A 27,447-nucleotide genomic window follows, 5' to 3' on the forward strand; every position below is an offset into this window, starting at 1 on the left:
TTTAATAAATTCACACTGATGCCAGTGTGACATTTATTGTACCATGTATTCGAGGGCACCTCCGAATTGCCCACTGAAAACCTACCAACCCTGTTGTGGTCTCTGACCAGCAGTAGGCAGCCAGCCACCATCAGACATGTTTCTGGACCCATGGTTAGGGAGCCCCTGCTCTCTGGGAACAGACACTGCACATTCTGGGCAGAGGTGTCCTACCTCCACTCCCAGGAAGGGCCAGTGCTCGAAGGGGAAGCTTCAAAGGCATGCCGCCTTTGTAATGCAACACCCCTAGCTTCTAGTAGCAGGTGGCTGCCCCTGGATTACACTCCCACTTTGAGCAGGAAACCTAAGAGGTGTGCCAATGTCTGCCAACTCCATCCCTAAGGTGGGGGGAGGCAAAGTGACGCACATTTTTCAGTCCCTGCCATCTTGAAAATGCAGAGACCCCTCCAATCATAGCTAGGTTTATGCCCTCTCCCACAGATGGGTGACCTAATAGGGGGTGTAGTCCCCCCCAGGTAAGATGCCCATTGGCCCTACCTGATACTCTCTTAAAACACCCCTAAACTTTGTATTAAGGTAGCTCCCCCAGGCCTAGAAACTAGATCTGCGACGACCTAAGCAGCAAGAAGACATTGCTGCCGAGAAGGCTGAAGGGGACTGCCTTGGCCCCAGCCATACAGCCCATCGCCAGCTTCTGCCAACCTGCACCCAGCGACCTCTGAAAACCATGGGAGGACCGCTGCCTTCAAAAGACTCCAAACTCCTGTGGACAGCGGACCTGTCCAGAAGAAACAGACTTCAAGGGCTCTGGAGCCGCGATCTCTGCACCAGACGCCCACAGTCCGAGTCTGAGTGGCCCACTTGTGCAGTGAAGTCTCCCCAGCAATCCTGACCTCATTTCCAGCATTGGCTAACCTGCCTGAGCTCCATTAAGGTGCCTGCAGTGTGAATCCAGAAGCTCCCCCTGACCACGACTAGCTCCAGTAAGAAGACTGACGTCGAAAGGCACACCTGTACTAAAAGCCCCTGGGCCGTTGTAGGCTAAGCCGACGGTGCCCCTACGATATTGTTTTCCCCATAGGATAACATTGAACTGTTCTGAAAACCTTCGAAGTGTCAATTTTTCAAAGTGTAAAAAAGTATGTTTATTTAAAAATGTACTTACCTTATTGTGAAGATCTTGGTCTTAAAATAAAATACAACATATATTTTTTTTTAATTCGTATGGGTCTCCTTCGGTCGTGTGGCCATTTTTGGTCATTATTGTGCAAAAAATGTCTTACACGCCTCTGTGTTAGGCCTAAGGCTGCTCGCCCACACTACCGCTAATAGAGCACTTTGGGTTTTACATTGAGTCCTGTAGAATTTTGGGGGAACCTTTGGACTTTGTGCATGGTATGACCACCAAGTGGTGATATCATATACAGAGCTAGCTTCTTACATGCATCAATAGTTTTTTGTGGGGATTCATCAAGAACACTCATTGAGAAATTGATTTAAACTAGAATGGAACAAGGGACTCCTGTATGTCTCTCTGCCACTACCTTTCTTTCCTCAAGTTCTGAAGAAGATCAAGAATGACCAGGACCAAGTCATTCTCGTGGCCCAGGATAGGTATGAAAATCCTAAGCATGAACATCCGTCCTCTGATCAGGCCAATGCTTGGACAGAACCTCCTGTCTCAACAGGGTCCTTCACACGAATATATGTAACGTACACCTCCATGCATTGAGTGACTCGTGGCAGTTGCCTACTTTCAATTTGCCACCTAAAGTGGACATCGTCCTTTCTGCCAGATGCCCCTTCTTGAAATTCACCTACATTGGCCACTGGGACAAATTTGTAATCTGGTGTAGTGCCCTGGGCCCTGAACAATTGCAGGCAAAGTTGTCTGGTGTTCTTTTGTTTTGTCTTTAATAGAGTAAATCTATGCAGTGGGCACTATAAATGGTTATTGATCTACCCTTTTGTTCTTTGTTTACTGGACCAACCATCCTTGTTAAATTCACTTACTTCGAGTTATTTCATTTTTAGGTTTTACACATGTTCCCTCCCAAACCATTTGCGATGCAGTAGTGGGACTGTAGCTTGACATTCTTCATGTGTACTCCTTATGAGCCTATGCATGCCTGTGCTTGCTGCGTCTCTGACAGAGTGTCTGCTTTATTGTGATTACATCAGCTTGTTGCATGAGTAGACTGCAGGCACTTTCAGTGCAACTGCCCTGCACTAACTTTTTTCCAGATAAACTGCTGCTGAGGACTCAGGTGGCTTTCTTACTTGAAGTCATGACTTATTTCCACATTCGGCATTTGATCTCTACAATTGTTTTTAGCTCTGCCTCATCCCCTGAAAGAGGAGGAGAATCTTCATTGGTTGGACCACAAAGGGCTTTCAATTTTTACATTGATTGCACCAAGGATCATCAAGTGGACAATGTAGATCTTTTACAGGCTGGTGAGATGAAAATCTGGATTTTAATAAAGGCACGGAGGCTAAGATTATGCAAATCTTCTTTTATTGCCCGCTCACATCAGCAACAATATAAGGAATTTAGAACTTTAAAACAGTCTATACAACACAGTAACATGAAGCCATCTTCCAGCGCAGCAAACAAGATTAATCCAATTCCTGAAATAGATGGTCAAATACTTCCCGAAGGACATACCAGATGTAAGAGTCTAATCTTTATTCTTTTTTTTTTGTATATTTTATTGGTTCACAGCATAAATACACAGCCTAAATACATCATCATAAATAAATGAGGTAATACCAAAATACCAAAAAAAGATAAATCAACTAATACATATGGAGATTGGCTTAGTTCATCCAATAACAAAACCATGAGCTCAATCATACATGTGCACAGAATACATTATAATAAATATAATTACAATTCAGGTTTCATAGCGTACTCAATCTTCATAATAATCCGAGAAAGTCTCCCAGATTTTCAAACCCATTTTCTTTTTCCTAGACCCAGAAACTGAAAAAAGACCCCACTCCAATTTATATAAGCTATACATTCGTGCTCGCCATTGTTGAAATAACGGTGGCTTTTCCTGTAGCCACTCCGTAGCAATGCACATTCGTGCAACAGTCATTGTAAAGAAAATAAAATGGCGAAAACAATATAATCTATCCGCAGGATTATCATTAGGAATTTTCCCCAATATTAACATCGCAGGGGTAATCGTCAGGTGAAAATTAAGTACTAAAGACATACATTTTTAAATATCTTCTATAAATCCGGCCAATCTAGGCCAAGAAAAAAAAATATGTATGCTGTCTGCGTGATCAGTTTTACACCGAAAACATTTTCCATCAAAACCCTCTCCCCATTTGGACATGCGTTCAGGCGTATAATATAAGTCAAACAGGGTTTTGAAGAATTGTGCTTTTAGATTAGCCGACATTAAAGCTTCTTTAGACAACAAGATAAGATCTTCCACAACTACTTCTGTATCTCCTAGACTGTTGACCCATTTCACACTTATTTTCTCAAGATCGTCCAACTTCTCTTCTACTAGCATTCTATACAAAGTACCAATTTTCACCTGTCCACTAACCCCCTCGATAACTTGGTGCTTTTGTAAAATTAACTTTTGTCTTATGAGAAAATCCTGAATTTGTAAGAATTTTAAAAAGTAGCTTCTGGGTAGATCAAACTGATCAGTTAATTCCACCAAAGATTTACACTTGCCATCCACCATGCACATGTCACCCAACTATTTTACCCCTTTTTTTTGCCACTTTAGAGCCATTCCATCCAAAAATATACTAGGCAGTAACCTTGATGTGCTGAAGGGAGTATAATATGAAAGCTTCCCAATTGCAATTGTTCGAATCAGCCATCTCCAAGTCTTATAAGCTCCCATTAATACCTTGAATCGGGTTCGCTTATAATAACTGCCATCAATTTCAATAAAGAAACTCTGCTTCACATAAGACCCCAACAAAATTTCAAATATTGATGGGTGGTTATACATATGAATAAACAAGGAGAATCCTACTTCCAGTGTACACCACAGGGTGGGGGACACTCAGTGTTGTGTAAAATACCCCTCACACACCAACAGGCCCCTTGGTGTCATGCTTCATCATCGGGGTCTTCGCACCCCGCTAGAGGGATGCGGCACGCTGCGACCTGCGACTACGCGGGAGCGTTGACAAGGTTGACTATGTGTGGTGTGTGTCAAGTGCAGGTGAGGGGATATATGTGAGTGAAGGGTGTGGTGAAAAATTAAAAAGTACCTGGCTAGTGAGTGGTGTGAAAAAACTTTATTCAGGACCCCTAGCTGGTGCTATTAAAAAGATGTGCAAAAAGGCGAGGTCAGTTGTCTTAATTAGGGACAAAACCTCTGGTGTGCGTCGACATGTTTCGGAACCGGTGTTCCTTCTTCAGGACGGGGCACAACTTCCCAACCCTACTCACGTATTTCTATATAAAAAAGTGCTATCTACAAAACTTTTTACTGAAAAGTGATAACGATCTCACGGAGGCTAAGCATGTGCCTACAGCGGTATTTATCGGTTCATGCAATTGCATGCCCTGAAAAAAAAAGAAAAACCCAAATGAGTTTGGTTATCACATAGGATTGGCTCAAACAGGTGCAGTCACCTGGAGCCCCAAACAGTTAAATTAACCTGTAAAAAAGGGGGGACACACATAACACACAACATAGAGGACACATATATAGTTTTTGTATTTGTTCTGTAAGACATACTCGTAATCACTGTTGTATATTGCATCATGAGCATATCCAGAACATCAAGGTAGGTAGGTGGATCCACAATCTGTGAGGGTAAAGAGTGGATTTCAGTGTTTTTACTCTTTTTACTCACAGTTCAACTCCACGTTAAAATCGGGATATCTGGGAGTTGTTTTTCTGTAATATACTCACGAAATCCACCTGAATTGGCCTCCTTCTACCACCCTGTGCTGCTCCGCTGTCAATGCGTTAGCCAGCAACATCGTGGTATATATTGGCCATTTAGGTGTTGTTTGATTGGTTAATTAGCGGAAATAGGCAGCGGGCCATATATGGGACATCCGTATCCCCGCCTATCGTGCACATGTTCACGGTCTCAATGTGACATGCATTGTCTATGCCTCATCTCATTGGTTAATTACCGGGTTTTTCTGACAGACCAAATTAGGAGTATCCGTGTTGCTGCCTATCGTGCGCCCGGACACGGGTTCCTCCTGACGTGTGTCTCTTACTGGGCATGCCCGGTTGATAAGCGTTCCGAAAAGACGCGCGCATGCGCATATCACATTCGTTCCGGTTTGCTGGTTCTCCGTACTTGCGCAGTCGTATGGATCGTCACTGTCTGAAACATATTGGGCCATCCAAAATATTTCTAGTCTCTACCGCGTGCCTCCGTATTAAGAATATTGTTTGTTCAATTTCAGGGGCTTTCTATGGTTTTTTCATTTATCGCCTAGGCAATGGCATATAAACATGGAAAAAGTTATTTGGCATAATTCCTAAACAGTAGGTTGCGCACTTCTGAGGGGCATTTTGTAATTTTTTTATTTTATTCTCTATATGAAAAAACAACCAGTTGATTTCCGTTTGTTAGTCCCTTCTTTTCCTGAAACAAACAAAAGGGCGTTTTTTATGTATTACTGTTATTGTCCAGTAACTTGGCTCCATGGAATATCGTCATTGAGACCTATGATGTGGGTTCCCAAGCGAAACACCCATCGTTGTTCTTTTTGAAACAAGCCTGTTTCTGATGTTAGACGTTCGATTGCAGTCCAACGTAAGTCATTGATGCAGTGTTGGTGTTCCAAAAAGTGTGGAAGTGGAGTTACAGGATTTCTTCCGGAAACTAAAACTACAAGCTTTTTTCAAAGACAAGCCATTACCAGAGGATAAAACAGACACGGGCTTAAAATTGAAGTCAACCTTCACCCCACCAGATTCTACAATCCCTGTAGAAATCCTAACCTTCGAAAAGGCAGTGACCACAGAGGTCAACCAACTGAATACGAAAGGGAAGAACGTTTTTTTACAACACTAGTGGTGAAGAACAACAAGCCCTAAGAGAGCTAACAAACAATGGTGAGCTTGTTATAAAACCAGCAGACAAAGGGGGAGCGATAGTGTTGCAAACCTTAGAGGCATATGATAATGATAATGAGTGCCAACGTTTACTAGTTTACACTCTTAGAGGATAATCCACAAGACAAGGGAGCAAGCAAAAGACCAATTTGTGTTACGACATACACATCCATATCAAACCAGGTATCGAAAGTCATAAACAAACATTGGGGAATACTGAACTGTGGAGACCTGGATTTTGAAAAACCAATGTATGCACACCGAAGGGGCAGAAACATTAAAGACATGCTGGTACATACTAGACCACGACAAAACCCCATTGGAAGACAGAATGTGACTGGGGTCCAAGGACACTTCCCCTGTGGTGATTGCAGTTGCTGTCATCAAACCCAGAAAAGCAAAACCCTAACCTTTAGGAACGGCACGTCATGGGAACAACGTCATTTCTCTAATTGCAATACGAAGAACGTGGTCTACATGATAACGTGCCCATGTGGCCTAGAATATATAGGTATGACCACCCGCCCTGTCAAAGTGAGGATAGGGGAACATAAAAGCAATATACGCTGTAAAAAAACAACCACCAAGATGGCATCACACTTTTTGGAACACCAACACTGCATCAATGACTTACGTTGGACTGTAATCGAACGTCTAACATCAGAAACAGGCTTGTTTCAAAAAGAACAACGATGGGTGTTTCGCTTGGGAACCCACATCATAGGTCTCAATGACGATATTCCATGGAGCCAAGTTACTGGACAATAACAGTAATACATAAAAAACGCCCTTTTGTTTGTTTCAGGAAAAGAAGGGACTAACAAACGGAAATCAACTGGTTGTTTTTTCATATAGAGAATAAAATAAAAAATTACAAAATGCCCCTCAGAAGTGCGCAACCTACTGTTTAGGAATTATGCCAAATACCTTTTTCCATGTTTATATGCCATTGCCTAGGCGATAAATGAAAAAACCATAGAAAGCCCCTGAAATTGAACAAACAATATTCTTAATACGGAGGCACGCGGTAGAGACTAGAAATATTTTGGATGGCCCAATATGTTTCAGACAGTGACGATCCATACGACTGCGCAAGTACGGAGAACCAGCAAACCGGAACGAATGTGATATGCGCATGCGCGCGTCTTTACGGAACGCTTATCAACCGGGCATGCCCAGTAAGAGACACACGTCAGGAGGAACCCGTGTCCGGGCGCACGATAGGCAGCAACACGGATACTCCTAATTTGGTCTGTCAGAAAACCCCGGTAATTAACCAATGAGATGAGGCATAGACAATGCATGTCACATTGAGACCGTGAACATGTTCACGATAGGCGGGGATACGGATGTCCCATATATGGCCCGCTGCCTATTTCCGCTAATTAACCAATCAAACAACACCTAAATGGCCAATATATACCACGATGTTGCTGGCTAACGCATTGACAGCGGAGCAGCACAGGGTGGTAGAAGGAGGCCAATTCAGGCGGATTTCGTGAGTATATTACAGAAAAACAACTCCCAGATATCCCGATTTTAACGTGGAGTTGAACTGTGAGTAAAAAGAGTAAAAACACTGAAATCCACTCTTTACCCTCACAGATTGTGGATCCACCTACCTACCTTGATGTTCTGGATATGCTCGTGATGCAATATACAACAGTGATTACGAGTTTGTCTTCCAGAACAAATACAAAAACTATATATGTGTCCTCTATGTTGTGTGTTATGTGTGTCCCCCCTTTTTTACAGGTTAATTTAACTGTTTGGGGCTCCAGGTGACTGCACCTGTTTGAGCCAATCCTATGTGATAACCAAACTCATTTGGGTTTTTCTTTTTTTCAGGGCATGCAATTGCATGAACCGATAAATACCGCTGTAGGCACATTGTTAGCCTCCGTGAGATCGTTATCACTTTTCAGTAAAAAGTTTTGTAGATAACCCTTTTTTATATAGAAATACGTGAGTAGGGTTGGGAAGTTGTGCCCCGTCCTGAAGAAGGAACACCGGTTCCGAAACATGTCGACGCACACCAGAGGTTTTGTCCCTAATTAAGACAACTGACCTCGCCTTTTTGCACATCTTTTTAATAGCACCAGCTAGGGGTCCTGAATAAAGTTTTTTCACACCACTCACTAGCCAGGTACTTTTTAATTTTTCACCACACCCTTCACTCACATATATCCCCTCACCTGCACTTGACACACACCACACATAGTCAACCTTGTCAACGCTCCCGCGTAGTCGCAGGTCGCAGCGTGCCGCATCCCTCTAGCGGGGTGCGAAGACCCCGATGATGAAGCATGACACCAGGGGGCCTGTTGGTGTGTGAGGGGTATTTTACACAACACTGAGTGTCCCCCACCCTGTGGTGTACACTGGAAGTAGGATTCTCCTTGTTTATTTATCAGTGCCTGTGGAGTAGGAATCCTATCTCTTTACTCTACCTCCCCCCGTTGTTATTTCACTGGTTATACATATGTTCAGTTGGCTCCCCTGTAATCAATATTCTCATTTTTTTTTTTTTAAACTATATAATAAAGAAAAAAATCTGGTACCCCTACCCCTCCCCTTTCAGTTGGTAGCATCAAATGTTTCATAGATCGTCTTGGTTTCCCGGGACTCCAAATGAATTTCCCACATAAAGATTGCAAAGCCTGTATCTTGGATTTTGGAAATTCCAAGGGTATTGACCTAAACAGATATAACACTTTAGGTAAAACATTCATTTTTATAATGTTAGTACATCCAATAATAGACAGATATAATCGTTCCCATCTCTCAAGTGAAATCTTAGTTTTATCATATACAGTGTTCCAGTTAGAGTCAATCAGTTCTGTCATATTGGTCCTGATCAATATCCCGAGATAAGTAACCTCCCTCACCACTCTCTCGTCTTCCCATATTAGGGCGTCCGAACATAATATCTGGGTTTTTGATTCATTAAGCTTATAGCCTGTTATAATTCTAAAATCTTTTGCAAGCCTCTCAATCTCTAAAATGGAGGTATCTGGATTGACAGTGATCACCGCGATGTCATCCGCGTAAGCGAAAACTGAAAAAGCAAAATCAGATACTTTAAAGGGGGGTATAAGAGGATTTTGGTTTAATTGTTCTACAAAAGGATTAATATACAAAGCAAATAATAACGGGGAGCAAGGGCAACCTTGGCGAGTCCCTCTAGTAATGTTTAAAGAATCGGAGAGAGCTCCCAAAACAGAAATTTTGGCAGTTGGTTTAGAATATAAAGATTTGATTGACTTAATATATTTCTGGCCGAATCCCATTTTGGCCATTAATCTCCATAAGTAATCCCAACACACACGGTCAAACGCTTTTTCTGCCTCTAACAGAAAAAGCTCTAATTTCTGGTTATTTACTGCCGCGATGTCAAACAGCGTAATGACTTTATTTATGTGGTCCACCGTTCCTCTTTTCGGTATAAAACCGTGCTGTTGTCGAGAAACTAAGGATGTTACAACTTTAGATAATCGGTTGGCCAAAATCTTTGAATAAATCTTATTATCAACGTTCAATAAAGATATTGGTCGATAAGATCCCACATTATCCGCAGGTTTACCTTTTTTGCAGAAAACCGCAATGGTCGCATCAGACCAAGTACTAGGTGGGTTTCCCTGCTGTGCTTCCAGCATTACATGCAGCATTTCATCCTTTAAAGTATTAAAAAAAAATTTGTATACTTCAGCAGCTATTCTATCTGGGCCGGCGGCCTTACCAATTGCCAGGCTCTTTACTGCCGTTTCTAGCTCTACCATCGTTATTGGTAGATCCAATTCATCTGCAGTTAAAGAATCTAAGACTTTCAGCCCTATATCCAATCTATCACTCCATTGAGTAGTTGCATCTGACCTTTCATCCTTCGAATATAGTTCGGCATAAAAACTTTGAAATATATTAAGAATTTGTTCCGGCTCTGAGTGAGATACACCCTGAGAATCTTTCATTGAGTTTATTATTCTGAAAGAAAATATAAAAGATATGAAGTTATTCCACCTGGGTGGGTATATGTGGTGGGAATATTTTAGCCTCCGTTGTGGCATCCTGCATCATTGTCTCCTTAGTTACAGGTAAAGGTGCTATGTTGCATCACCTGATATGTGTGCTATCTTACATCAACTGGTGTCATGTATTCCAGAATAGTAAGGAGTCAGTTATCTGTTGGAGCTGATTGAAGGAATACCTATTCCTTGTACCTGCTTGGAATAAATATCATTTGAACAGATATATATGGAACAGTCTTTATTACAATAGCGTCAAGCTGGGATCTAATTCATCTTTAGAGAACATCGAACCAAGACTGCTCCAGATTCTTCACGTCGTGTCAACTAACAAGTAATTTTTTTTTCCATCCTTGTGTATAACCTCAATGAGCAGTAAATTTTGAAGCAGAGCACGCTGCTCATTTTGACAAGCATAACGTTTTGGGACTCATTATTTGGTCTCAGAGGAAATTTTGTATAACGGAAGACAAAAAATAAAAGGGAAGAGTAACGTTCGTAACTTGTACTTCAAGTTACCACCCTTCGCGCTTGATGGAGACTCCTTTGGGACTTTGTGAGTAGATTTCGCTTTGTTTTGAAGATTATCAGCATTATTTATATACATGAGGAATTCTTACCGGCTATCTGGGAAGAAGCTACATTTGACTCTGGAGAACGTTCTATGAGTGTGCGCTGTCCATGTTCTGTGGAGCATTTGCTGACTCCCGTTCTCAATTCCCTTGTGTAGAGCGTTGTGCGGAGTGTTGTATGAAGCACAGCGTATGTGCGATGACGTCATCACGCTAAGGATATGTGGCGGCCATTTTATGAAGCGTCCTTAGCAACCACTTAAACGCTTAATTTTTAACGCTGCAATTGCCGGATTAACGACTCGAGTGCCGATTTTCTTCCTGAAAAACAAATACACTTAGTTTTTCGGATCTAGAATACAGAATACATCCAACTCATCGGGTAATTATTTTTATTTATTACTAAAGCATTCTAAAAGCAAAAAAAAGCAAGAAATTAGTATATTGACATGGCATCACAATCCATGGGATTAGTTGCACCTGTACCTTTTCTTCCTCGACCTGGTGAGCCTGCCATTAAAGGGATTGACTGGAAAGAATATTTTTTAAATTATGTCGCAGCTTTGGAAGAGGAAAATGATGAGGTGTTTCCTCCTTCTAGGAAGAAAAAGATGCTATTGCACAATTTAGGTCCTGAAGGTATAAGGATTTACTTACAGATGGAAAAGAAAACCAGTTCTGATGCCAATTCCGATGTATTTTTAGACACTCTTGCTGACTTGGATAGGTATTATCAACCTACTGTTTGTGTAGGAATAAGTCATTATGAATTCTTCCAGAGGAAACAAAAGAAATCCGAACCTGATCAATTAACTGTCAATTTGATAATCTTCACGACTGCTTTATCAGAGATCAACTAGTAATGCACTGTAGTAATTCTTCAATTCAGGAAAAATTATGGGTGTGTGGGGGATTCGCCTTTGAATGAGATAATTGCTATCATCAAAAAAAGCTGAAATGTCCAAGAGATGTGCGCAGGTTGCTTTAAAGAAAGATGATGATAACAGTGTGGTCGCTAATGTTCAAGTGAAAAAGAAATCTGAGCGTAAAAAGTAAAATTTTCGTAGTAATAAAAAAGAGGGTTATAAAGTAAAGAACAGTACAGATATTAAGAATGTATGTTACAGATGCGGTTATTCAGGTCACAACGCTTTTGAAAAAGGGTTTCCTGCCATCAATTCAAAGTGCACATATTGTGGTGTTCTTGGCCATTATTCAAAAGTATGTAGAAGACGTGTTAACAAAAATCAAAAGAAACACGTAAGTTATATCAATGAGAAAGATGATAATGACAGTAAAAATTAATTGAGTTCTGATGATGAAATACTTTGCATTTTGGATTTTGATGATATTGATGATGTTGTCTTAAATGTCAGCACATCTGGTAAAAAAAAAAAACCTGTATGCGATATTAACATAGGTGGAGTGGTTATCCAAATAGTACCAGACTCTGGATCTCCCTATACTTTTGTACAAAGAGCGGTTTGGGAGAAAGAGTTTGCGCAAATCATCAATAAGGAACTAAAGCCCTCAGATATTCACCCTGTAACGTACACTGGAGAGAGAATTCCCATGGTAGGATATGTCGAAGAACTTTTTAAATTCAAAGACAGGTCCACCATGGGAAAACTGTATGTTGCCGAAAAAGGTCCATCTGTCCTTGGATGGATAGATCAGGGTGAACTGGGGATTATTTTGAATCCCAAAGCGAATGATCAAGTCATGCTCATTGATGAAATGAATAAAGAATTTATTGAGGATATAACTAAGAAATTTCCAAGGGTATTTACTGGTGATGTTGGGAGACTTAAAGGGTTTTCCCACAAGATTATCTTAAAGAAAGATAACAAACCCATATGTCATAAGGCGAGGAATATTCCTTTGAGTATTAGAGATGACCTATTGAAATAATTGGATATTCTAGAAAAAAAGGAATTATTGAAACAGTGGAAAGTGCCGAATGGTTTGCTCCATTGGTTATTGCACGCAAACTTGACAATCGTCTTCGTTTGTGCATAGATTTGAGAGATCTTAATAAGAACATTGTTATAGATAAATTTTCCCTCCCAAAAATTGATGAGCTACTCTCTCAAACTAAAGGAGTGCAGTGGTTCTCGACTTTGGATCTGACATCCGCTTACCATCAGGTGGAGTTACATGAGAGCATCAGAAGTTTGACGGCCTTTATTACACCTTTTGGGTGTTACAGATTTATAAGGATGCCCATCGGTCTTGCTTCTGCTGCTGCCGTGTTCCAACAGTTGATGCATAGGTTATTTAAGGGAATTGATGGCATTACCTATTTTCAGGATGACATATTAATAATGGGACATGATTTAAAAGAGCATGATGAAAGATTGAGATTGGTTCTGGCGAAATTATAGGTAAAAGGGTTGACTGCTGAATCAAAAAAAATTTAATTCAGAATGAACTCTGTAACTTATCTCGGACATCAAGTTAGTAATAAATGTATTTCTCCTAAAAAAGTTTTGATGGAGGCAATTGAGAGTGCACCTGCTCCTACATCAAAGAATGATGTCAGATCCTTTTTGGGTTTGACCGAGTTTTACTCAAAGTTCATTAAAAATGTTTCTACCAAAACTTAAGGCAACTTTTGAAAGTTAAGAATGAATTCAAGTGGAATGGAGAGTTAGAACAAGATTTTCAGAATATAAAGGCTGACCTTGCCAGTGCTTTTTCACTGCAAGCCTTTGACAATTTAGCTCCCAGCATTATAACAACTGATGCTAGTGACAGAGGGTTAGGAGCTGTACTATTGCAAATCAATGAACAGGGTAAAGAAATCACTATAGCTTTCGCTTCACGTTCATTATCTCCTTCGGAGGTCAAATACTTTGTCATTGAAAAAGAAATGCTAGCCACTGTGAGGGCTATGACAAAATTCAGACAATTTGTTTGGGGAACTAAATTCCTTTTGCGAACTGATCACAAGCCCTTATTAAAAGTCTTAACTTCTGATGGAATCATTAAAGCTACCCCACCGATAGCGAAGATGATTTTAAAGTTACTTGATTTCAATTATGAAGTTGAGTATCTGCCTGGAAAGAACAATCAGGTTGCTGATTATTTAAGTAGATCACCCATTCGACAGGATTTTAAGTCTTGTGAGGAAGCATAAAGTTTTAGTGTGGCTGTAGTCCTTGACGAAACAGAAGCCATATCTAAACTGGAGTAGGACAATGGGTTGTCACAAGATGCAGTTTTATCCAAAGCTAAAGGGTTTATTACAAAAGGATGGCCCAGCAAAAATGATTTGTGTGGTGACTTAAAAGCTATGTGGGAAGTACAAGATGAATTGTCTATCGATGATGATGGTTATATCTGTAGATGCAAGAGAGTTGTTGTTCCCGCAGCTTTAAGGGAGAGGATTTTGAAAATTTAGCATGAAGGCCATTTGGGCATATCCAAATTAAAATCGAGAGTCAAGTTACTTTATTGGTGGCCTGGTATAGACAAACATACAGAGAATTTTGTCAGGAATTGTTCAATTTGTTGTGACTCAGACAAGTCATTGAAAGCTTTAAGACCCACCCTTGGTTTCAGATCTCTTCCTGATAATCCATGGGAACATTTGTGCATTTACTGGTTGGGTCCCATTGAGGATAAAGAGGGAAACGATAAACATATTTTGGTAGTCATGGATGTTTTTTCGAAATGGCCTGAGGTAGATATTACAGAGAATTTTGATGCCAAGCATGTTATTAGTTTTCTTCAAAGCTTGTTTATCAGAGAGGGAATACCAAAGGAAATCCTGAGCGACAATGGTCCTCAATTTACTTCTGTAAAATATGAAAATGTTCTCATTAGGAACGGAATTTGATAACTTTCAGAGCACGCACAATAAAATGAACGGCTTCTAGGAGCTTGGAGAACAGGCATGGATTTTGACGAGAATGTAAAATGTACATGCAGAATTCCAAATGGATAATTCTGCACAGTGAATGCCTGTCATCTGCATTGCAACATTGGGATCGGTGAGATCACCAACACCGGAGCAGCGGCCAATGGCTCGCTAGCAGGGAGGACGGAGCCCTGGAGGCGGCCGAAGGGCAGGGGCAACGAATCCTGCGCAGCCGCCGTCCTGCCCCGCAGCCGCCGTTCCCGCAGCACACCGCAGGTCCCGCCGGAGCAGCAGAAAGTTAGCAGGCTGCAAGTTGTCAGCCTGTCCCTGGTATGGAGCCTCTGGCTGCGTCGCCCCCGCCCGCCCGCCCATCCATCGGGAGCCGAGGACCCGGCGATTGTCCCCAACAGCAGTGGTGAGGAGCATGTGTGTGTGTGCCTGCGTGTGTGTGTGTGCGCATGTGAGCCCGCGAGTGGTGGGGGGGTGCGTGTGAGCACGTAAGGGGTGGGGGGGGGTGCGTGCGTGGCTGCGCGCGCGTGTTTGTGCGCATGCGCATGCATGTGTGTATGTGTGTGTTTGCCCACTTCATGGAATGTGAGGCAGGAGATGTGCACGGCGCTGGCCTGGACGTGCCCGTCCGCAGACACCAATCTCCGCGCGTGCCCGACCCCTGTCTCAGATTCCCAGGAGGTGGGCAACATTAGTTGTCGAGCTGGACGCAATGCTTCGCATTGCTTTCTCCAGCTCGACCTAAAAAGGGGTTGAGTAAATATTCTTCTCCTTTACAGGTTGTGTCTCCTTATTCCAGATCAGCCAAACTTCGTGATGGGAACATTTAGCATTACAACAGGATGAGTGTATATAAGAATACAAATTTAGATGTGAAGGATTTGGTTCCATCATCTTCATTTTCTTGGATGTGGGATGATGTTATGAATTCTGGTTCTGATGGTACAACAAATGTAAGTGTCTCTTCTAATACAGTTTGTACTTCACCCTCTAATGTGGTGGTGGCACATTCTTCTGCAGATGTTCCTTCCTCACAGGGGAATGTACAAATTGTTCCCAGTGCTACCCGTGCTGGAAGAGTCACAAAAGTTCCGGTCAAATACAGAAGTTATGTAATGTAATTGTTTTTTGTGTTAAGAGGGGATTAGAGTGTGTTACTTGCTTACTTTGCTTGTATGTTGTATTATTAGATTCTTACCTTATGCTTACTTTTCTTGTGTGTTGTATTATTAGATTCTTAGATTTTATATTATGTATTTTCCTTAATTATTTTTAGATGTTATATAAAAAAGGAAGATGTGGCATCCCTGCATCATTGTCTCCTTAGTTACAGGTAAAGGTTCTATGTTGCATCACCTGATATGTGTTCTATCTTACATCACCTGGTGTCATGTATTCCAGAATAGTAAGGAGTCAGTTATCTGTTGGAGCTGATTGTAGGAATACCTATTCCTTGTACCTGCTTGGAATAAATATCATTTGAACAAATATATATGGAACAGTCTTTATTACATCAGTGTCTAATAAAATTCCAGATTTTCTGCCCACCAGGCTGAAAAAATCAACATTTTATGGCAGAACACGGAGGCTAACATTATGCAAGTTTAAAGTGCAGCTAACACACTATCAATTGCATTAGTCATTGGTCTGAAATAACAATTTCTAAACATATTCTCATTTGACCAATCAGCCGCCCCATATTTAGAAAAATCCACACCTGCTTCTCTCATCACATCTTTCACCCATCTTGCTAAGGTGGTGGTTGAGGGGGTTGAGAAATAGCTCTGAGGCCTTCTGCGCAAAATTAGCAGTTGCTCAAAACCATTCCTTACACTTTCAGTTCTTTTCTCATATTCTTTTAAACATTTAACTACACCAAGCTTTTCCATTTCCTTTGAAATAAGGATAGAAAATGGTGGTTGATAATGTGTAGGCTTTCCTGTTTTCAGTTTCTATTTTTGGTAAATTCTGGTGGGGTTTTTTCAGTGTATTCCAGTGATTTCAATACCTTAAAAAACAGTGGTTATCAGTGGTTTCACATTTTCGTGCCGTTAAAAGCAACAGAAATTGTGTTTTTCAGGTGTTTATGGAACGTTTTGCTTTTATTATTGCTTGCTTTCTGCAATGATAGGGAATGGTATGTAGGCAGTGTACTACAGTGTTTATGGGGTCCAAACACATTTTACAAATCAATCTCATTGTAGTACAAGATACAATACTTCTTCAGTGAGTCTTTGATCATGCACACTCACTCTTTCCTTCCTATGTAAACTGTCATCTGTGTAAAGGCCCTCTCCACATTGCCAATTGAGACAGGCAACGTCAAAACAGCCAGTACACAATTTGCTAACTCCGGCCACTGACATAGCTTTCCATGCCAATACTGCTGCAACTGAAGATTGTAATTCCCTGGGACAGGTGCTGCAACAAATGCATTGAACTGGGTGTATATGCCCTCTGATTTATTGAAGCAGTAAAAAATGAAGCAGCACTTCTCAAAGTCCAGAGAAAATTCACTATTACAGAAGGGATCATGAACTTGTACAGATTTGTTGAATGAGCTATGGGATGAGTCAGAGAGTAGTGGTAGAGAATATAATGAGATTGGTATAGGTTAGTGTATTGGAGATGCTGAATTAGGAGTAAAGAAAGAAATATAAAGATACATAGGTACATGGAAGTTATATATGTGTACGGAAGGTAATATATCTTCTCTATATTTTGTTTACTGGGTTCTGTAGGGCGAATAGATGCTGGGGATACCCGATTAAGCGTATTATCTAGTTTAAAAATTAGTGTGGGTCCAGAACTGTCTGTGCAGAAAATCAGTCATTACTGGGGTCAAAATGTATCATACTGCGAGCGTCAATTCCAACCCAGTACCAAGTATGGAAGCAAAGACTCAGTAATGCTGCAGATGTGCCAATGATTGACAGTCTGCGTCTGCTAAAACAGGAGTGTCCACCACAGGCTCGGAAGGCCCAAATCACAGTCAGATCTTCAAGACCTCCTGCCAAGTTGGTCCGACGACTTTGCATTGACACTGCCCCAAAAATTAGGTTGCTCCCTCTCTGAGCTTTTCTGCATCAGCAAATCCAATTCAGTTGGACCTGGGGTAGAAGGTATCTTGCCTTGTGGAGCGCTCTTCGACTACAGCCTGCATCCTTGCTCCACTGGAACAATATGAGGCCCAAAGAAGTGACTATGTCTGGAGGCAGAAATCCTCACTAGCGAAAGTGTAAAAAGCATCCAACTGGCAAGGGACCATCTTTGGGTGTGAAATTCAAATATATCTCAGTTAGAGATTTTCCACCAAATGTCAATGACTTCACCCTGACCTCGCCCAGAATCTATCCAACAACTAAGGCCCTCTTCGGCCACAATCGGTTGTCTTGCCCATTAGAGGATTTTTGACTTCCATTTCAACTCCATTGCGGTCTGCCATAGCTTGTGCCTAGGTTCCAGTCAAATGCAACCGGATGATCATGGTTGGCATTTAAAGCTTTTTAGTGCTATTTTCACATTTAAACATAACTCTAGTTTTCCTTATTGGGATTTTTGTTGTTGTGGTGTCAGTTGTCATTTTGATTATTAAAATATACTCTGTTTTTCAAAATTGGGTTGGGCTTTTTTGTGTGTAGTGTTTTGACTTTATTACTGTTTTAGCACTACACAAATACTTTACACATTGCATGTAAATTAAGCCCATCTGATGTGTAGTATAGCTATCAGAGGTTTGAGCTCAGGTTTATTTAGTGACTTGAAGGGTTCACCCTGACAAGGATTACAGGTATTACTGAGATGAGTGATCACCCTCTCAATAAATATCCTATAATGTTATAGTCATAGATTTATGGGAAATCAGGATTACAAATGTATTTACTAATTTAGGCGTTATCTGTATTGTTTCCGTCATATTTCTATTAAACAGTTAAAGATGGATTTGATTTTGATTGTCCCCCATAGTGCCTCTGATTCGAATGTTACTTAGAAACACAGTAAATCTTTGTTATTTCTGCTGAGTGAACTCTAATCCTCCGAAGTAGCGTGCTGTTCGCTGCTGCAGAGTGCTTCAATGCCTTGCTAGGGATAGTCAGAGTTATATAAATACAATTTACAGTTGAACCAAATAGCTTGAACAAACAAAATGCATTTATTTTAACTGAACTTTTAAGGAAGACATTGGTCTTCTGTGTATATGTAGCATCTCAAACTTGAACACCTCTGCCTAAAAGCACGCATATTCGCAGCTTTCATTTATTTGGTATTGACGAGTGCCTCCTCCTGATTAAGTAACTCAAGTTGGGCAGCATTTCTGGTGGTGGCTGTTCAGACTACTAAACAACTCCTGAGCTGCCAGAGGTACCTAGAATCCTAGTCAGTGCCAGCATTGGAACTTTGCTATTAAATTCCTCCTCTGAGATAGTTTCATTGCATCTAGTAATTCTTCTTTAATTTCTGTTGCACCTGCACACTTTTCAGCAGACACAATCTCTGAGAATCTTAATAAATACAATACTGAAATAGGCATCTTCCTCTTAAAAATTAGAGCCACAGATTTCAACACTGAGTACTGCAAAGTAAATCATAAAATCTGGTAGAGAGAAATAACTGAAAACAAAGGAAGAGGTGTCTTATATGAATCCAATATATGCCTTATGACTGTCAGGTTAAACACCACATGAAAACTGACAAAAAGAGACGCACGGGCTGTGATTAACCTGACGCAAAAAAGCGGCTAAAAAGAGAACACTTTATCTGACATGGTGAAGATTAGCCCTGAGGGGGAGTGGGCTAGGATTTGTAAATCAGATGAGGCATAGTCTCCATACTAATTACTAACCTTTAAAGGAGACCGCCGCGTTCTACATTATTTTTGCATCGGGTGAAATAACGTGCTGGTAGAATTTCATGTTTCCAGCCACCTAAAACACATCGTGCCAGGTGACCTTGCTGTGGTGAATGATTTTCACTATCTCCTCAATCCAGTTGGAACTGGAAAACAGTTACTGAGCGGTGGTGTGGCAAGTCTTTCCCACCTGTTTTTAAGTAATATTCCTCTCTCTCCGCAGTGGCGAATCCCCTCCATTCCTCCACGGGCTTCCAGGCAATGTGCCCTGGGTCAGATTAATTTGCTAATAAGGTATTTTGCAGGGTAGGCCCCCAGGCTGTCACCAGCGTGACTGCGGTGCTGCACACACTGCATAGTTTAAAGATAAAACTATGTGAGTTTTTAGGCAGAACGAGGGCTGGTTCCTATCTGCACACATATACACTTAAAAAATGGATTATATTGGCAGCAAGAATATTAATGGAAAATGCACACCTAAGCAGTTGCAGGGATAACAATTGTAGAAGAATTCTCAGAGGTGCAACTATAGCCAAATTTGGGGGGGGGGGGTGTATTTCTTCCAGCAATCGGCTCTCTGCCTGAGATAGGGGCTGAGCCAGCTTCCCGGTCGCACACACAGCCGCACCCGAGTACTTCACAGGTCTTTAAAAGACCATTTACGTGTGGACGAGGCTTTGTTGCTTTTTCACCCCTTCATCTCTATAATGGAGATGAAGAATTCTGGAGATGAAGAGGTGAAAAAGCAACAAAGCCTCGTCCACACCTAAATGGTCTTTTAAAGACCTGTGAAGTACTCGTGTGCGGCTGTGTGTGTGACAGGGAAGCTGACTCAGCCTGAGTTGACACACACGACAAAGGGGGGTGGGGGAGGGGGGCGAGGACGCTGAAGCCCTTTGAGCCATATGGGCATTCTGAGCAATACTGGGAATGCACGTTTTCTGCTCCGATGCAAAGAGAGGTCTGCCGCACTCTGACAGCTGTCCCGCCCAAGTTCTGAGTGTCCCAGCCCTGCTGCGCTACCTTCTGCCGTTGAGCTGTGTCTTTAAGGGCAGGACTTGGCCAGCCCAGCTCCTCCCTGGGCCGCTTGCCGGGGTGAAGTCAGCCGCCCGAGCGTGTGTATTGCGTGCCTGAGAATTCTCTAAAAGGGGTGGAGACCCCTGCGGGCAAAGACTAAGTAGCTCTTCTCCTCAGATAAAAAGGGGCCCCTCCAGAAGTCAGCATGCTAACAGCCCTTTAAATACCACCCGAGCTCCTGCACACAAACAGACCACCCGTGCACCCTAGCCCAATCACCAATATTTATCGAGCAACACGGGGAAACAAACAACGGAAAACCCTCAAAAAGAGCCAATGCAAACAGCTGTGAGGTTTCCGTTGTTCTAAACTTCCCCGAGCAACCTTTTCAGTATAGTTCAGCTTTGTACTGGTTTGGCTCCCTCAAGGGGCCAAGCAGTATAAGAATGTGAAAAATCAGTGACACTCTGTTTCAACCGGGTCAGCTGATTTTTAGGCGGTAGGGTACTGTCGGGCACAATCGGTTTAAACCGGATTCCGGACAGCCTAATAATGTGTTTGTTCTTTTAAAAATAGAAAACAGGTTGGTATGCCTTGCTGGTAACATCTAAAGCTCTTACATATGAAGTGTGTATAAAAGATACCAGACAGAGGAGAACTGTCAGTTTGTATGAAATACGTTTTGGCAATAAAGAAGAGTTTTCACCTCAATCCTCTAGCACCTCTAAAACCTCTTTAACATCCAACAGTGAAGTATATTTTGAGCTGTGGGTGGTTTTAGAACTTGCAAGCTTTGCATTATTTTCCTCGTCAATACCTTCTGGCTGACAGGTATGCCATCTAACAATGTCCAGCTGAGATAGCTGACCTATGTTAACTGTTCTGTAGGACAAGCCTGATCCAAACAACTCTGTTTAATAGTTAATTATGTGTATTAAATCAGTTAAAACTGGATCGAAACCCTGTTCAAGACACCAACAAACCCATTTGTACCAAGCCATTCGATACGCTTTCCTTGTTCCGGAGGCCCATGACTAATTGTCTGAAAGCATCACTCGTAAGCCCTGGGATTTCCCACTGTCTCCTTAAATCTTTGTAACGACCAGATTTTCGGACCAGATGGAATCAGCTCCTAGGAGCCCCTCTAACCCAGTCGGAACGTACTCACCTCCCTCCTTAGAACGTATTTACCATGGATATAAATATATATGTATGTACATTTCGTACCTAAGGATGGGGAAAATAGCAATAAACATGCATAGGTTTTTCTACAATATCCTATTCATACCAACTAGTCTCGCGGCCACTTAGGCCCAGACTAATCTACCCTAGGGCAGGTCTGATTATGTACCATTACACACTGATCGCTCTCAGTGCTCACCCGACACGCAATCCGGCGTGTCTACACACGGGCCTGCAGTCCCAGTGCTCTCTCTCTCATCCGGCCTACAATCTGGCAGACCTATACACCGTATCCTACCGGTGCTCTCATTTACTTCCAATACGATCCGCAATCCGGCGGATCTACACACCGTGTCCTTCCGGTGCTCTCATTAACGCCGCGTACCAACAACGATCACTTTCCTATGAACACCTATGGAAGAGATCTCTCATTGTCTACTCAGGATAAAACTACGATAATAAAATTTAGTATGGCTTTCCAAATTAAAATATGTACCTTCTGCTCTTGGCATCAAACGTTCCCTCTCTCCCTCCTTGCTCAGTCACTTCTTACCTGATCGGGATTCGCATCCGTTCATGCAAACAATGTCTGACTAGAAGAACAGGTTACCCTGATTGAACAAGAATACAAGGCACAGGTCGGTTCACTAAGAACTGGGGTATTTTTATTACAACAATTATAAACACAATACTATATGATAGCATATATTCTGCAAAGAAAAGTAAAAGGTTAGAATGTGCACTTGGTAAGGGAAAGGGCGGAGGCCACCTGGTTAATATGAAGTCGGGGTTCGGCAGTCATCTAGGTTCCCTTCTCGTCTGTGTCTTGGCTCGTCTCGGAATCACACCTTAGCAGTCACGAGTACACGTCTGCACCGCTATGCTCGATCTCCTCTGCTTCCCTCCAAGTCACTGGAACCTCTCTCGTTATTAGCTGCTGTCTCTCTCTGTCTCTGATCGCTCTGCGCTACCTCTCCTTCAGTCTTTCTCAGAGAGTCTCAGTTTCAGGATCTTTCTTGGACTTGAAAATGGCGACTGTCCGCCCGGAAATAATTAATGGCATAGATGCTAACGGCTAGCTGCCGCCTACGGACTGACTGACTCACTGCCTAACACTTTCACTAATATGGAAGCTTGTCCTTTCATGGAAAGTTACGGCCAGTAACCTGCCGCCCACCAAATTCTTGTACCTCCCCGTACCAAGAACACGTTCCCAGCCGGCCGGCCTGAAGTTGTGTCTTCGGAGTGGAGAAAAATACAGTCTTTCGATAAGGGCCAGCCTGAGCCGGTTCCTCCAAGCGAACAACACTTCGAAACTAAAACATTACACTTGACCTAAAAAGCCTCTCAAGCTGCCGGGCAAAAAGTAAGATGGAGTTTCTCCCGTTTGAGGCCTACAAGGCCCGAAATAAGCACAACTCCATAGAAGGTATACTAACACTCTTGCAAAAGGATGGATCATCACTAATACTAATGAATCTATCCCCTAACTTAAATTTATAAGCCCTGATCTAAGGAAAAGGGTACGAAAATGCACTGCTGTGCCTTATGAATAGGTCCTGTTTATAGTTCTAATCCCTGTACTAAAAGGGTAATAGGCTGGAGTCATCTTCCATCATTCTCCCTCCAAAGAGGGCTGAAAAAGTCGGTCATTACACTTCACCCTTGACTCCAGTCTATTAACCATGTTCTATATGGAACTAACATCTGTGGAAGAATAATAAGAAACTAAATTAACTGATCTATTTCTCTTGCCAAATCTACAAAAATGGAGCAGAGAAGGACTACACTGAATAAAGCAGCAAACTGCCACTAAAATACAGATAAAAATTATAATACCCCCTAAAATCTGTCGTAGAGAATGTAAGTCAGGTAACCAATTAAAGAGCCAGTCAAACCAACCCTGATCAATATGTCGTCTAATTTCTGCAGTCAAGTCGTGAAGTTTATCAATATGGGCCTGGATCGATTTGGAGTGGTCCGATAAATTAAAACAACAAAGACCCTCAAAGTCAGAACAATCATGTCCATGTTTTAACAAGAGAAAGTCGATGGCAGCGCGGTTCTGCAGAATCGCTCTGCGTTCACCCTGGGCATCTAATAACATGTCAGATAGAATGGTAGAGGTCTGGTTAATCGACTTAACCATCCAACAGGCCATTTTACCAATGGGCTTGGCGTTGTAAACCGCCAACGCTGGAACACCAATAATGGAGATAGCTAAACTAAGATATTCAGATTTAGAATAAAGATGAAGGGAAGAATCACAGTCCTCGTGTAACGTCATAGAATTACGGACCACACGGGAATGGGAACTGGGATGTGAAGAAAACATTAATAAACTCAGTCTGGTGATGGCACACGGACCACCTGAAATATTTGCAGGAATATAGGGCCAAGAAGAATTCCCACATGAAAACAGCCATCCAGACGGTAACAACATTATACGGTAATGGCTAGGAGCAACTAAGATACGTTTGCATGTCATATTATTTTTAACAGAAATACATGAAGACGGGCGTCTTTGTAAGCATAGCAATCGTTGATGAGCTGAAAAGGAAGTGGCAGCATTCAACTTCAGTTTAACACATTCAGTAATTGCTTTGGGATCACAAGTCAAAATAAAGCACAAATCACCCTGCGTGATATTGTAGGTAGTAATTTGGGAATGAATCGGGGGAATGGGGTCTGAAAGAACAGTACACAAAGGGCAGAATTCGTCGGGCCGCAAAATCGGCCAGAATAATATTGGTTCGGGCACTCGATATATTGAAAATGTGTTGTAATGTTTCAGTAGAGGCAGGGACGGCAACCAAACAGGTCACCAAAATGTCAGTCACAGACCTCATAGGAGTGAGGCAAAAATGCGGTGAGTTAGTAACTCTTTTAGCAAGGGTGATCCAAAAATTCGACGAGGAATCCCACGCAGCGAAGGAACGCGGAACTCGGGTTCTCCAATCAACTGAAGTCTGTGGGTCCTCTCCTCTCCCGGCGTAGCAGACCAAAAGGAGTCCAACGCCAGCACATCCTGCAGCAGCAGTCCAAAGAATGATCTGAAAGGAAATCAAATACAGGCATTATTCATTCTCGTAAATAACATTTGTCAGCCGGGACAGCTTCCCAGCTATCTTTCCATGGTCTCATCACCAAAATGGTATTATCATGACCGGTCGCAATGACTTCAGCCTGTTCAGGGGGATGTTTAGGCGATTGCACCCATATTTTCGCACCCGGATTGTCCGAGGAACCGAAGCCCTTTTGGCCTCGTACAGTTAGCAAAGTTGGAGCAACACCTTTCTTAATCTCACCACTGAAAACAGGCATAACCAGCAACTGAGCAACACGGTCAGATTTAGTAATCGATAAATCACACTCACTGCGATTAGACAACAAGATTCCAAATTGACAGCTATATCTCAAATCCCTCTTCCCAAAAACAAGAAAGACCTACTGGCCTTTTTGGGCCTTTTGGGATACTACAGAAGGTTTATTCCAAATTTTTCCCAGATTGCATCTCCTCTCACTAACCTACTGCAGAAGGCCTCCAATACCGAGGACCGTTTGAGACACCCCACTCCCGACATCCTAAGAGCCTTCCATACTCTCAAGGGTTCACTAACATCCGAAACAGTGCTAGCCAGTCCTGACTATTCTCTACCGTTTGTTTTACAGACAGATGCATCAGATCAGGGGTTAGGAGCAGTGCTCTCACAAGTAACACAACAGGGACAAGAACAGCCTATTCTGTATATCAGCAGAAAATTATTTCCTAGGGAACAAAATTACGCAGTCATTGAAAAAGAGGCATTGGCAGTTAAGTGGGCCATAGAAACACTGAGATACTATCTGGAAGGCAGAGAGTTTACTTTATTCACTGACCATGCCCCTTTGGAATGGTTATCCCGCAACAAAGGAAACAACGATCGTGTGTTACGATGGTTCTTGGCGCTGCAACCCTATAGGTTTCGCACTCAACATCGGAAAGGGTCAGAGCAAGGGAATGTCGATTTCCTGTCCAGGTATCCACAGGACAGAAACCCTAGTAACAGGACACCAAGGGAAAGGGGATGTGAGAAAGATCTTGTCGGGACCCCTATTAGGGTTGGACTACAAAGCCCAGACGCCCCTGCACGAACAAGGATGCATTCCGTCTCACCTGAAACCCGGACGAAGACTGATATCTCTCCTCTCTTTCCACAGCGTGAGGTAACGGCTAGAGGAGGCGCTACGGACAATGGACGAATAAAAACAGACGCCACACAGGAAGCGAGGTCGTCGCAGAACGTCGAGGAGGCGGGACCAGAGACGGACCACGAGGAGGACGCCGAATCTCGGAGCCGGGAGCCGGAGCTGAACGCCGAGAGTCAAGACAGCGTTGCTGAGCGTGAAGAAGAGGCGGGGGAAACCGACGACCGCTGGACGGAGGAGTGGTGGTGTCCCCCGGAGGAGGCTGGAGAGCGTGCCGTGACTCAGGAGAGTTACGGCGGGGCCGGTGAGTGACTTTGAACCGAAGCCCTTTGGGGAAATTGTTGTGTGTTGTTGGAGGTGGGAGGTAGAGAGGAAACTGTGGGTGGTGGGTGGAATTTAGTAAAGGGGAACCCGAAACGTACATTTGTGAGAGAACAGTACCCGACAGTATCACGTTAAGTTGTTGGTCTTGGGATTAGTTGTAATTGGTCTATGACTCAACCTCCACTATATTCTTATCCTCATTCCATACCAGTTCACTCCCTATCCCCTTACCTGCCACTCTCAATACCTTTACGCACTCCCCTTCACCATACCCATTTTCCGTGCACTACTTTCCGGTGTAGGAGCAAGGGTTTCGAAACAACCATATCACTGACGGCCCCTTTCTCTTCTTCCCTCTCGGTACCTCCGGTAATCCAACACCACGGAGACTCTGCCGCCCCGGGATCAACGACCACTGGAAGAAGAGGAAGGAACATCGACTACCACGGCAAACCCTTTCAACACTGGAGAACTCGGTGCCGCGAGTGGAAGTACAGACCCCGTCGTGAAACCTAAAGCCTTGTTTCCTGACAATAAAAGTGCTGTTCGTCAATATATTCAGCCTCCGCGTCTGTATATCCGACCTGCCCTCCCACAAACACCTTTTAGGGCAAGGCCCGATCTAGGGGCAATCAGTCCAAAATTTCCAGCTGGTATACAGACACCAACGCCTGTCTCAACAACAATTCGGTCCCTGCCCTTTAGAACAGCATCATTCATAGCATGCAGGTCCAAGCCTGCGGAACCTGGGGTTGCTCTGCAAGGAGCCAGGGCTCCGGGTGTAATTTCCCAATACATCATAGTATTACCAATGGTGTTGGGCTTTGCATCAACATTTGGAGGAAACAAACGCATTAAAGGAGATTCAGCATGCAACAAGGGACGATTATTCAAAATCAGTAATGCCTGGAGTAAAAAGTCCCTCCAGTTTTTGTAATTATTGTCAGTTAACTTTCGCAACTGTTCCTTCAACAAACCATTCATTCGCTCAATGAGACCTGAAGCCTGTGGATAATATGGAATGTGAAACACCCATTCAATGTTATTTTCCACACAGAATTCCTGCACCAATCTTCCACGGAAATGGGATGCATTATCAGATTGAATCTGAAATGGAACACCATAATATAGAATCAGTAATTCCAATGTTTTAATGGTATTGATTTGGGTAGCTTGTTTACAAGGAAAAGCAACCAAAAGGCCACTATAGGTATCAACAGCGGTACAAACATACTGACAATTTTTACTCATAGGGAGTGGGCCGATATAATCAATTTGCCAAATTTGAGCGGGCAATTTTCCTCGATGTAAATGGCCTTTAACAATATGAGGCACTTTTCTCTTTCTAGAA

Source organism: Lissotriton vulgaris, chromosome 4_1 (genome assembly GCF_964263255.1).
Source record: "Lissotriton vulgaris chromosome 4_1, aLisVul1.2, whole genome shotgun sequence".
Classification (NCBI taxonomy): domain Eukaryota; kingdom Metazoa; phylum Chordata; class Amphibia; order Caudata; family Salamandridae; genus Lissotriton; species Lissotriton vulgaris.